Raw genomic sequence first — 14,502 nt, 5'->3', positions numbered from 1 at the left:
TTCCAGAGGATCTGGGTTTGATTCCTGGAACCTACATTAAGTTCCTATCATGTTGGGTGGCTTAGAACCGCCTCTGATTCCAGCTCCAAGGAGATACAGTGCAATCCTTGACTAAACGGAACTTCATCATAAGCCTCGAATTTTACCCCAGAAATAATTGCTCACTGGATGTATTTTATATCCCACACATGTAGACTTCACTAAAACAACACGTAGCTAGGGATATAGATCACTTGATAGAGTACGTGCCTAGTATTCAGGAAGCCCTGGGTTTGACCACCAGTACCACAGAGAACTGGGTGTGCTGTGCGTATCTCTAATCCCAGCATACTGGAGGCAGAAGCAGAAGAATCAAGAAGTTGAAGGTCATCCATTGGTATGAAGTGAGTTCAAGGCTAGTTTGGACTATATGAGGCCCTCCCTGTCTTGAAGTGGGGAGTTCCATTTTCATACCCATTCTTAGAAGACACTGAGGCAGGCTACCCATAGTTCCAAGTTAATGAGAAAGCTCATCTCAAACTTCCCTTTATCACCTGTCTTAGACTTTTACTGCCATGACCAAGGCAACTCTAAAAAAGACAACACTTAATTGGGGCTGGCTTACAGGTTCAGAGCTTCAGTCCATTATCAACAAGGCAGGAGCATAGCAGTGTCCAGGTAGGCATGATGAGGAAGGAACTGAGAGTTCTATACCTTATTCCAAAAGCAAACAGAAGACTGATTTCTAGGCAGCTAGGATGAGGGTCTTAAAGTCCATGCTGTTAGTGATACACTGCTTCCAAAAAGGCCACACTCCACTCACTCCAACAAGGCCATACCTCCTAATAGCAACACTCCTTAGCCAAGCATATTCAAACCACCACATCACCCTACATGAACTCCTCCTGATGAGAACAATATATGCCCACAGTTGTCACTAAAAGAAAGACCATCAGTTACCACTCCTGGTAAGAATGGAAGCTTTGGTTCCAGTGGGATGGACCACAGTTCAAGTCTATCTGTATGGGAGTTTTTCCTCCAAGGTCACTGCTGTCTGTCCTTCTCTCAGAATAGCCTCCCTAATACCATCTCAGCTGACCCCTCTCAACCTGTTCTCCACATCTAGTGAGACACTGGTCTCTCTCTTTTCCCATTAAGACCCTTCTAGAATCCTCTGCACTCTGAATAAAGGCATCTAAGATGGTTCCCACACAGTGGTCCTCTACTCCTACCCCTCTGTGGATGCTATTTCTGTCTTTGCCTCTGTCTCTCTCACTCTGTGCTCTGTCTCTCTCTGCCTCTCTCTATGTCTCTCTATCTCCCTCTGTCTCCCTCTGTCTTTCTGTCTTTCTAGTTCTGTCTCTATCTCTCTGTCTTTGCCTCTCTCTCTCTCTCTCTCTCTCTCTCCCTCTCTCTCTCTCTCTCTCTCTCTCTCTCTCTCTCTCTCTCTCACACACACACACACACACACACACACACACACACACAGAGAGAGGCATACACACAGCTTCTTCAGCAGGAACCACGCAGCCTTCTTTGTGCCTCTCAAATCAGATGTCTCTTCTATTTCAATCCTCCTGAACCTCTCCTTCCCCTGACCGAACCCTAATTGCACTGCAGAGGCCTATGAAGTATCCATCAAGTCTCCAGATAAAAGTCTCCACCTCAGAGAGTCCCTCCCACATTACAGTTTACCCAAGGCCCCGTATTAGTCTCTCTGGCCTCTGTCTCTCCCTCCACAGTTTACCAGTCTGTAGTTATCCCCCGTGTCTCCAGCATGTCTCTTCCAGATTCTAAGTAATGCCCTCTGCCCCAGAAACATTTATCTGATGACTTAAAGGCTAGACTATTGGTAGGATAATTGAGTTACCAAAACGCATAGGTGAGAACATGCTGAAGCTGGGAAATGGAATAGACAAGCAGACTTGTCTTGGGGTCAAAGGGGGTGCTGGCAACTACAGTACCTTGGCTCAGGAACTGAAAACAGTAACAGGAGTGAGAGTGAGCCTGGAGAGTTCTGGGAGGCCCTGTCAGGAAAGCTGGGTGGGTGGCTTAACATATCCCCCTGGTTAGACTCTGTGCTGGGAGGGGAATGTGTGCACCCTCTCTGCTGGCAAAGCCAACCCCTCTCCCTGTTTCTGGCATGGTCTCAGCCAGGTTGGCAGCTACACTTCTGGATACAGAACAGTGGCAGGCACCCGCTCAGAGGTTCCTTCAGGCCTGACATGCTGCACTGAACCTTCCACATTGGGCCGTGAAGGCCAAGATAGACCCCTCTGAAATCTGTCCTACCAGGAATCTCTCCCTGAGATGAGACCCACAGCACAGCGTCTCTTTGTTTTGCTCTCAGTACTCTTAAAAGCAATACCATGTACATATGGCACACAGCCCCTGTGATGCTAGAATCTAGACAAAGACTGCCAATCCCTTCACTCCAGGACAGGAAGATCATGAGGGACAGAGCCTGCCTTGCTCCTTGACGTTGACAAAGGGGATAAAGGAAATGCCTCCTCCTCAACTCTCAAGAACTGTCCAATCAGTGTGGGGACCTCCATCATTTTGCAAATGGACTTCAGGGCCAAGAACTTGAGGCCATTTAAGCAGCAGGTCCTGAGCCTGGACACAAGCTAAAAGCAGAAAGACTTCCACTTACTATCTCAACCTGGTCACATCAAAGGACATCTCTGCCACGGCTTCCATGGGTTCTTCTATAACCAGGCAGAGTGGTTTGTATCAACCAATAGACATTCTGGAAGCAACCACAAGTCAAACCCAAAGGAAGCAGAAGGCCATGAAGCACCAGGAAAAAATAAAAAGAGTCCATGTTTGAGAGGCACTCAAGACCAGGAGCCTCAGACGCAGACCTGCTGGCTGTGAGGCACTGCTAGGCTTCACAGCACCGTCTTCCACAGATCAGGTGTGTTAGGGAGCAGTTTCAGAATGCTATAAGCTGGTAGATATTTGTCCTGGTTTCATTCTGTTACACTGAAAAAAAAACATTCAGATCAAAAGCAACTCAGGGCAAGGAAAGGATTTATCTGGCTTACTGTGGCGATGCCGCACAAAAGACGAAAGATAATTATTACTGATGTTTACCCAAGAGTGGGTCTGGTGTACTCAGAAGAGCTTCAGTCTCTCCTGTTCTAATGTAAGAGAGTCTATTCTAAAAAAATATATACCTGAACAAAGGTCATCCTCTTTATATAGTGAACAGCACAGCAAGCATGGTAACAAGGAATGAGAAACTTTTGTCTCGGGTTTTTACAGTAGTCTCATAAAAGAGAAGATTGGTTTTCCTGGACCTACTGACTCAGAACAGCATATGAAGACACAAACATATTATTTCCCTACCCCCACATGTTTTTCCTAACACACTTGGAGGGGGAACACTGCTTTCAACAGCTGGCTGCTTCCAGTGCATGATCTTGTGTCATCTCACACACATACCCACATTGTTCTGAATCAGGACCATGAATGGGTCACAAAGGAAAAATAAGAAGCATGTGGCATTGGAAAGGTAGTGAGATTGGTTCCAATGTTTCTCTGAAAAGCCAGGTGATTCTGAACAAGGTGGAATATAGAATATGAAAGCAGAATTTGAACACAGTTATAAATGACCTCAAGGCATATTAACTTAGTTAGAGGTTGAAATGTAAAGACAAAGTTTAAACAACATTGCTAGGAAAAATAATTCTAGGGTTTATACTTCCAAGTCAAAGTTCATCATTGAGGAAAGTTGGATCAGGAACTCAAGAAGGAACTAGAACTAGAAACCACGGAGGAATTCTACTGACTCACTTGCCTGCACTTATCCAGCTTTCTTTTCCCAGCACCACCTGACTAGGGAACAGTGCCACCCACAGTGGGATGAACCCTTCTCTATCAATTAAAAGTTACGACACACCCCCAAGGGCCAATTTGTTCTGCACAATCCCTCAAGTGAAATTCCCTTATGATATGATTCTAGGTTGTGTCAAGTTGACAGTTAAAACTATAACATCTGGTATCTATGTAAAATAATTAACATATTCAGACATCCTAGTGAACTCTGAAGGGAGACAATGCCCCCTACCTTGTGCAAGCAACTAGTTCTATCCCCATGTGTTCTCTTAGTAGAGTCCATGGCTAATCACACTGAGTCTTCAATGAAATGGTTATGATCTCAAATGTTAAATGACTTAAATAAAAATACTTAGTACATATTCATTTTGTACAAAAATTATTAATCTTTTATCATCAATTATCTTTTTAACAGAAGCCTATAATGAATGGAAGGTGGGTGGGGTCTAAGTGTGGACTAGAAGAAGATTAACCTCTGCGGCTTCAACACTGCAAATAAGGCATTACTACTGGGAATGCTCTATCATGCCCAGCTTTTGCATGGCTAAAGAGGGAGACCAGGGTCTCCCACACACTAGATAAGAACTCTTTCAACTGAGTCTCATCCACAGTGCTCAAATGCCTTTTGTCTTAAACCGTAGTTAGTTCCCTACAGCTAAAATCAAATACAACCTCCATAAAAATCTTCTGCATAAACAATATTTTTAAGGAAGATGAGATGCTTCAGTGGGTAAAGATGCTTGCTGCCACGCCTGAGGACCTGAGTTTGGACCATGTGGACTTACATGGTTGAAGATGAAATCTGTCTCCTGGAAACTGTCCTCTGATCTTCACATGTATGCATGTGCACTGTTGCATGAACACACACACACACACACACACACACACAGAGAGAGAGAGAGAGAGAGAGAGAGAGAGAGAGGAGAGAGAGAAAGAGAGAGAGAGAGAGAGAGAGAGAGAGAGATGTTAAAAACAAATTTAAGTCAAACAGTGACCAGACAGACATAGGAGTACATACATATAACTAGAACTATTTGCCTAGAGGTAGGGAGGCTGAATCAAGAGTACAAGGGCAAAGCCAGCATGGGCTATAGAGTATCATCCTGCTTTAAACACAAAACCTCAACAAGATGAATAAGAGAGAGCTGTACCTCCAACCATATACAGTACCTTCATGTTTTAGAATATTCTATCTTTGAAGCAGGGTGATATTGGCTTGGTTATTTTTGCTCTGTTCCATCGGTAGAAATCCAGAGTCCATCTCCAGGAAGCATGCTGCAGCAAGCCCTTCTCTGGGCACTGGCACCAGCTTTTTTAATTAATACTGCATGGAAGATGTGGTCCAGGATCAGCTACCTAGAGATGCAAGCTCGATTCCAACTTCCCTTTCTAAACCCACCTTGCCTAGTTTGCAATAACTGCCCCCAAAGATGAGATTAATTAAAGAAAATGAATTTGACTTTCTATTCAGGTCTGTTGCTGTTGGAGGCAACACATTGTAGAACTCCCAAAGACAGCGGTTCCAGCAATCTCTCTGACCTCAAGAAAGGCTAAAGCAAGATGCAGACCTCAGCTCTTTTCTTGGAGGTAAAATATGCACAAGGGACTTAAGAAATATCATCAGGAGTCACTTTGGTATATGACCATGAGGGATTGCTTAGGGAAATGGCATTGTCTATGTATGATCAAGCACTCTGCAAAGATTAAAACACAGGAGCTGGGGCCTGGGATGTAATCCAGTGGCCGAGTCCTTGCTTAACAAGAACAATGCTCTGGGTTCAGTTTACACTTCATAAAACAGAAAATTGAGGAGCTGGAAGCCTATCTCAGTTGGTAGAGTGCTTGCCTAGGTGTGCAAAGTCTTGGATGGATTCCTAGCACCACATACATCAGGTGTGGACGCTTACTCAACCCTCAGGTGGTAGAGGCAAGAGGATCGGAAGTCTGAGGTCATCCTTGGTTACATGGTGATTTTGAGGCCAGTTAGAGGCCTTTTCTCAAAACAAATGAATAATGATTCAAGGTAGACATAGTGGTACATGCCTTAAATCACAGAAGTCAGAAGGCTCAGGCAGGAGGATGGTAGATTTGAATATATCTTGGGCTATATATTAAGGCCCTATTTTTAAGCAAAGAGAAAATGGGAAAATAAAAGCAATGAAGTGGAAGAATTTGACTTATAGAAGTGTTGATGTTCCTAAAATAAGAAGAAATAAAGAAATACAGCACATACTCTACATAGACATGCTCTAAACTGAGTACAAAACAAAGACAAAAACAAAAGAGGAAAATAGAGAGACAGGAAGAAAGGCAAACAAATGATCATTGGCACCATCCTTATACCCCCCCCAAACCTCATGCACTCAAAGCTAGGTCCCTAAATTACAAGGTATGGGACCTGGAGAGATGGCTCAGAAGTTGAAAGCACTCAATGCTCTTCCAGAAGCCCTGGGTTTGATTCTTAGCACCCACACCATGGTCCACAACCATTTATTTGTTCCAGAGGATCTGGAACCACCCTCTGGCCTCATCAGACACTGCATGCACATGGTACATTAGCATATGTGCGGGCAAACACTGGTACACATACATAAAAATAAATATACTTTTAAAAAAGTACAAGGTATGTGAACTTTCAGGAAAAATCACATTACCGCTTTGATGTGTCTGGTGCATGTCCATTGTGTAGACGTGTGTGAGTACATGTAACCCATGTGTGTGTTCACAGGACAGAAGAAGACATCAGGTGTTCTGCACTGTCCATCTCATTCTTGTTGCCATGGAGCTGGAGCTAGTCTGGAAGTCAGCCGACCTCAGCAACCCTCCTGTCTCCCATTCCCCACAGTGTTGAAGTTATAGGTCCAACTTTTTACATGGGTGCTAGGAATTCGAACTCTGGTCCTTATGCTGACACAGCAAGCACTCATTCACAAAGCCATGGCTTACAGATTTCAGCCTGCTCATAGATGTCTAGAAGACTGGTAACTCACTGAAATCTTGTGCAACAGTATAGCAGGAAGAGACTCTCAGAGATGTCAATATGTTGGAGAAAGCCCAGCATCCTACAGTAAGATAGACTAAAAGCTACATCCCTGCTCCACTGAGACCTCCAGTGAGCAGTGAACCAGCAGCTAGCACAGTCTGAGCCTGTATGTGGATGTAGACCAAGTAACACCAAGAATGTAGACCAAGTAACACAGTGCTTCATCTCCAACTTCTCTTAGAATCTCAGCACCCCAGATGTGGAGGTGCTGGTACTGGGTCATTTTGTTTCTCCCATCTCACACTCCAAGACCCCGAGAGGTGAAGGGACAAAGCCACAGCTTCTTTGGTTTTTCCTTGCCCCCCTCCAATCTCATTTTCCCTTTTGGAAGTGACTGGAATCATCACTATGATATTTAAAAACCCAAGTTACTGTCCTGTGCCCAAAGTAATAAATGTTTTATAGTTTCAATTAAACTAAATGTGGGAGAGCTGGATCCCTCTTCTCTGGCTGATGAGTCACCCAGACCCATTACCCAACTATCCATTTATTATACTTAGGTTGCACACTGCCCAGCATCTCCGAGAGATTGTGCAATTTGACGGCATGGTGGTGCCATGAGCACACCCAGCCACATCTGCAGACTTCCTCTGCCTCTTCTCTGCTGGCCTCAGAACCCGGACAGCATGGACATTAAAGCCAAAGCCAGGGTTCTCATTTCTGTGGATGCTTGAGCGATCTTGTCATTAGCTTGCTGACCACCTAATATGTGGCCTGCTCATCAGGATCATCACCACCTTATAAGAGAAGACGGATCTTATTCTTAGAAGGGTTAAATGGCCTGCCTAAGGACACACAGCTGTTAAGTTGCAAGGATGGAATTTCAGACCAATCCCCAAGCCCTATTGTTTGATCATTAAGGGTTTTTAGTCTCTGGTCTAATCAGTGCTTCAAATGAACTAGAGAGAGGAAATCTCTGGACAGAGTCTCTTCTATAGCCCTCTCCAACCACTGATTTATAAAGTAAGATAATAGAGAAAAGCAATTGACATAACATAAAGACTTTTATAAGTGCTAAGAACATGAGCCACTATGATTTCGATGCTGAGTGCTTAGTAGGTGCCTAATAATTACTTAGTATAGCATCACTTTGCATCTATAAAATGTCAGAAGACCTTTGCTTTCCCAGTGAGTTTCAAACCCTGCTCTACCAATGGCTAGGGATCTGCAGAGATTTGAGGAGGTGCCTAAAGAATGAGGAAGAATATATGGAAGGTCCTTTATCTCCCCCATATCTTCGCTCTCGGAGTAGGATGAAATCTACTTCTATCTGCTCCCAATTTGGACTCCAGCTCAAAGCTTCATGTGATGAAACAGTTCTACTTCCTTGAAAAAGCTTCAAAAGGTATTTGGAATTACAAGAAGAAAAAAGAGGCCTGGTGTCACAGCTCAGAGGACCAAAACTAAATCAAACAAAGACTCAGATGTTTCTTTAACATGATTAATAGGTTAAGTTAAATGTGTTAGACACGCAAAATGGATTCCTGAGCTCACAGACACACAAGAACATTGACACAAAGACCACAAGGAAAGACTCCATTTCCTGAGTCAGCATCCTACGGGTGATGCTCTCTGGACAGAGCAGAATTAGTCATCTTTAAGCACAGTGTAATAGTGCATAGATCTACAAACTATAAAAAGGAAAAAATAACTATTGGAACCTTGGATTAAAAATCCTTGAGGATGAAAATAAAGCACTTATAGATGAAAACCAATAAAAATAAAAGATCTGATTTTATAGAAAGTGGCTAAATTTGCACTGAAGGGTAAGTTCTATTAAATTCTATTAAGTTCTATTAAATACTTTGAAAGGTATTAAATTAAATTAAAAAAATAAATGTAAGCAGGCTAAAGTCTAGTCCCACCCGAAAAAATAAAAAACAAAGAACATCAGATAACTGGGGAGTAACAGGGTAGATTTTGTTTTTAAATCAGCTAACAATGAAACAAAGAAACAAAAAAAGTGATAATATAAATGAATAAGCCTGAAATATGACAGCTTCAAAACTAACAACAATGTGTCTAAATTTCTAAAGCTGAATGTTTATAAGGTTGAAAAAAATAGAATAAAAAATTTTAAAAAATGAGTGTAATTTGAATGGTGATAATATAATGCATAGTACTCTTAATCATAGGAAACCCAACGTGAAATATGTAAAGATATATGTAAATGCAAAGTAATACAAACGTGGACTGCAAAGCTTAAGCTATCTAATTAGATATTAAAGAAATTAGAGTGATAAATGTCCTTTCTTCTTCTCCTTCTGCAGAAAGCCTGACTGTTACACAAGAGCTCAAACTTCTAGGGAAGACATCATAATTCCCACACAAATTATTCAAAAGAAAGAATGCTTTCCAGTTAGCTTTGATTACGTAAGTTATACAAATTTGGTTGAAGGCTAAGGAAGAACGGTACAAGTTAGGAACAACTGTGTGCATATTCATTCAAGCATACATGTGAAGATCCTAGGGAAAAAATGTTAGTGTTTAACGTGATTTCAAACATTTATTATGATCAAGTATTACTGAAGTGGGAAACATGGCTTAACATCAGAAAAAACATCAGTGTTAATTCCCTGCCATCACAGATGAAAGGGAGAAAAGTCAGTAATCTCGACGAAGAGCAAATTCTCTGAAACTTCAACATCTAATTATAAAAGTCTCTCGGAAAGTTGGGAATTGTAAAATTTTAACTTGACAAAAGTCGTGTCTCGTTAACCCATATCTAATACAATATTCTATTAGTGAAAGTCTGCTGAATACGTGGCCTTCAAATGTTCCCCTCCTCCAACCACGAATAAGCCAACAGGATCCACCTCCACTGCCACTCAGAACTATGTGAACGCTCCGCCCAGTGCAATAAGACAGTAAAAGCATAATACAGAATAAGGGTTATTAAGACTGTTACAAGACTGTGTTAGTTTACTGCTGCTGTGAAAGCCCATAGAAGACAGGCTATAAGCCCTCAAATCCCAACCCCCAGTGAAACACTTCCTCCTGTGAGGCTCTCCTACTGAAAGTTTCTTAACCTCCCCAAACTGTGCCACTGGCTGGGGATGGAGTGTTCAAACATGTGAGCCTACAGGCAATGTTTCTCATTTAAACCTCCACGGAGATGAAATCATTGATGTTAGAGAGCCGGCAGAATCCTGAAAGGAACTAGTCAAAAAGAAAGTTAAATTCAGTGTTTGTCAGGTTTAAGATAAACTTACAGAATAAACAGCATATGTCCCCATCAACAGCAAGAACGGCACACACACACACACACACACACACACACACACACACACACCCATATGCATGCACACTCACATTCACACTCACACATGGGGGGGGGAAGGAGAGGGAGCGAGGAGAGAGAGAGAGTGAGATTAAAAAACAAAAACAAAAATTATCAAGTGTCTACAAAATAAAGAAGAGCAAAGCATAATACCACAAATTTAAGGCATAAGGGAAGACTTGGGCAAATAGATATTAAATTCATGGTTCAACTTATATTTTCAATAATGTTGAATTTTAAAAGATTTATTTTATCCATCTATAAGAATGTGTGTGTGTGTGTGTGTGTGTGTGTGTGTGTGTGTGTGTGTGTGTGTGTGTAGTTATATATACATGAATGTGGTGCCTTCAGATTCCAGAAGAGGGCATTAGATCCCTTGCATCTGAGTTATAGGCAATGGTGAGTTAACCGCCATATCTGGGAATCCAGCTCAAGTCTTCTGAAAATGTGCTTAACCTCTCCACCTCTGATGTTTTTAAAACAGGCTCTCACCATGGGGCTCAAGTAGGCCTTGAATTTGGCATCCTCCTGTCTCAACTTCACAAGGACTGGGATTACAGGTATATGCCACCATGCCCAGATTTTCACTTATTTTTAGGTTAATTAAAATTTCAGAACAACTTTCTGAGGTATTTGGTAAACAATATATTATTTCAGGTGAACCCTAACTTCCCATACTGGTGCATTGGTTTCTGTGCCCTGTAGTTAGAGGGCGTTTGTCTAACATGCATAACAACTGACATTCACAGATGAGCCAGGTATGCCAGCACATGCCTGTCATTCCAACACGCTGAGAGGCATAGGCAGGAGGATGGCAACTTCAGGGCTTACTGAAGCTATCTAGTGAGACGCTGTCTCAAAAGCTGATTCAAATAGAGGGTATGAGAGCTAGGTGGTGGTGGTGATGCATGCCTTTAATCCCTGCACTCGGGAGGCAGAGGCAGGGGGATCTCTGTGAGTTTGAGGCCAGCCTGGTTCACAGAGCTAGTTCCAAGACAGCCTGAGCTATATAGGAAAACTCTATCTCAAGAAAAAAATAGAGGTATGAAGACCTAGAGACCAGAAAAATGACCATGAGGGCCATGCATGGCTGTCATCAGTCTACAGATTCATGCCCAGCATTGTTACCACTCTGCTTTCACTGCAGACCAGTACCCCAGGTTATGAAGTGACTCCTGGAAAAAATTTCCAAAGTTCACCTGTGATACAATAATAGAAAAATAGAAGTCATGATATCATGATCCTGTCCCACTCAGGCCTTCCCAGTGCCCCTGTGAAGTTCCTCTTCCTACATTTCTTCTCGAGGAAATGATCCTATTCCTAACCCAAGTCATTCAGGTGCTGCTCTCAGCCCAGAAGTCTTGCTTTCTCAGCAGTCATCAGTTTTAGTCTCACTCCTGTCTCTGTGGTAAAACACTGTGGACATAGCAACTCATGGGAGAACGTGTTTGTTTAAGCTTACAACTACAGGTCACGGACCATCCTTAAAGGGAAATCAAGGCACCAGAAACTTTAACTAGTCTTCCCTCAGCCACAGTCAAGAGCAGAGAGAAAGAGTTCGTGCTTTGTGTTCAGCTTACTTTCTCCATTCTTACACAGTCCAGGACCCTAATGCAGGGAATGGTGCCAACCATAGTGGATAGTTCCTTCCATATTAATTAACATAATCAAGGCAGTCCCATAGACATTTCCACAGATCAAACCAGCATGGACAATCCCTCATTAAGGATTTGTTCCAGGTGATTCTAGGTTGTGTCAGGTTGAACATGAAAGCTAAATATCACACAACCTATGTACCTCATTTCTTCGGATATTTCTGTTATAACTGCTGAAATGGCTAATTTTATGTCAATTTGACACAAGCTAGACTCATTTGATAAGAGGGACTATGCCACCATAAAATCAGGCTACAGGCGGGTGTGTAGTGTGTTTTCTTAATTATTGATTAATGGTGTCACCCCTGGGCTGATGGTCCTGGGTTTGATAAGAAAGCAGGCTGAGCAAGCCATGAGGAGCATGTCAGCAAGCAGCACCCTTCCATGCCCTCTGCATCACTTCTTACCTCCAGGCTCCTACCCTGTTTGGGTTCCTGTCCTGATTTCCCTCAACATTGGAGTACAACCTGAGAGCTGTATACTGAAATGAATCCTTTTCTCCCCCCACGTTACTTATGGCCATGGTGTTTCACCGCTGCAATAGAAATTCTGATCGAAACAGTCACTGTCATCTTCCCTGAGCCTGGCACAGTGCCCGACATCTAATACAATTTTCAGTAAAGGCATTTGAATAAGTGAGCAAATAGTCAAAATGCAAGCACTCACCTGTCAGTCTGCATCAAGAAGAGCAAGAAAGAGCAGCCAGAGTCCATTCACAACCTCCCTTGGCTGAGACCACCAGTGAACAGGAGGACAAGACACTAGGGGGGAAGTGGAGAAGAATTTGACATCTGTGAGAATTTTCAAATGCACTCAGTAAGCCAGCCATAAACAATGTTCGGAAGAAAATAGAACCACGGGTGGTCCCTCAAGACATGGTCCCTGGAACTTGTGAAGGGAAGGAGCTACAGAGGGGTCACTTAAAATTCAGTGTCCTTGCCTATGCTGTGGGCACCTTCCCATAGAATGTACCCTGTGATAGATAACAGAGGAGGGTAATTGACACAACTGTACAGTACCAGAGAAGAGGCACATTACACGGACATACCTTGCGTTGCAGACTCCTCCCAGCCTGGGATTCCTAAACTCAGTCAGTATCCCTTTCCGTTTATAGTGCTTTTGTCAATCACAGGTTTGTGAGGATGATTCTGAAGCCAAAGAGCATGAGAGCATGGGAATAAAAGAAGGAGGAAAAGCAGGATGCAGGGTGCTCTGTGAAGACACACAGAACAGAGACATACTATGTTCACCTGACTCTTTCTCTTCCCAGGAACTCTTTGAAATAAGCTGCACAAGATCTATTTGGAACACGTCTGTATATGATGTTATATTCCAGAGGCACATCTCCAGGTTTCCACTGGAAGAGCAAAGGAGGGAACATGTATGTGAGAAGCCACCCTTTCTCTCGAAGGTCTGTCTGTATGCTGAACTGAGCAGCCACTGGGCCAGGAGACTTGCCTGCTCCTGCCTTGGCGGTGCCTGCATACCAGTGGGAACAGAGCCACTTGTGGAGTGAAGACTGGCCAGATGGATACATAAAATGTAAGGATTTTAAAATACTCAGGCAAGTTTGAAATCCCACCCCTTTCTGTGGACCATACTAGAAAACCAAGCTATCGGAGTTCCCTGGGTCATTGGTCTGTGCTAAGAACTATGGAGAGAGCAAAGGCCCCAGGATGGAGAAGTCAGGGATACTCTGAAGATCTATTGGGCCCTAGTGACATCCAGTGACATAACCAGCTATGAGGATAAGAAATACTGACTTCCAATGGAAAAAAAATTACAATAGAACTGTGTTCTGTTTTGCAGAGCTGACATAAAGAATCCCCCCCCCATTAACAAATGTGAGTCTTCAACCTGTGTGTGTTAGTATCTTATCCTTCCCAACTACCCCAAAACAGAGATCATAATCAGAGCGACAGAGTCTATGAGAAGAATAAGACTAGGCTATGTGGCATGAGAGCCTGAAGGCATAAGGGTCTCCTGTGCTCACAGATCAGAAGAACCAGTACTTGAAAATGAGCATCCTACAAAAACAACCACAGATCCAGTGCAATCTCAATGAAAAGCTCAGTGACATTCCTCACATAAACTGAAAAAGTATCTTAAAGTTCATCTGGAAGCACAAAAGACACAGGTCAGCCGAAGCAATTCTGAGTAAAAAGACCGCTTCAGGGAGCAGCACCACACCTGATTTTTAACCTACACTACCAAACCATGGTAAGGGAAGCAGCATGCCACTGCTACAATAGATTGATGGAATTGAATATTTTAATTTCATGGGATTTCATTTGTTAATTTTTTACTTTCTGAATAACACACTGCTTATTCAGGAAATAAGGTCAATAATTGACAAACGTGATTTCATAAGATTTAAAAGGTTCTGTAAAGCCAAGGAAACTGTCAATTGAATAAAGATGCAACGCAGGTGATAGGAGAATATTTTTTCTAGCTATGCATCTAACAAAGAATTAGTATCTAGAATATAAAAAAGAACCAAAAAATGAAAAAAAAATATCAAGGAAACAAACAACCCAATCAAAAAATGGACTGTGGGGGTCTGTGGAGATAGCCTGGCAGTTAAGAGCAGTTGCTACCCTTGAAGAGGACCCAGGTTTCGTTCCCAGCATCCACATGGTGTCTCAGAACCATCTGTAATCCAACGCCCTCTTCTGACCTCTACAGGAGGCAAGCACTCAGGAAGT

This window comes from Rattus norvegicus, chromosome 10 (assembly GCF_036323735.1).
Source record: "Rattus norvegicus strain BN/NHsdMcwi chromosome 10, GRCr8, whole genome shotgun sequence".
In the NCBI taxonomy this organism is placed as follows: Eukaryota; Metazoa; Chordata; class Mammalia; order Rodentia; family Muridae; genus Rattus; species Rattus norvegicus.
This window is presented reverse-complemented; position numbering follows the sequence as displayed.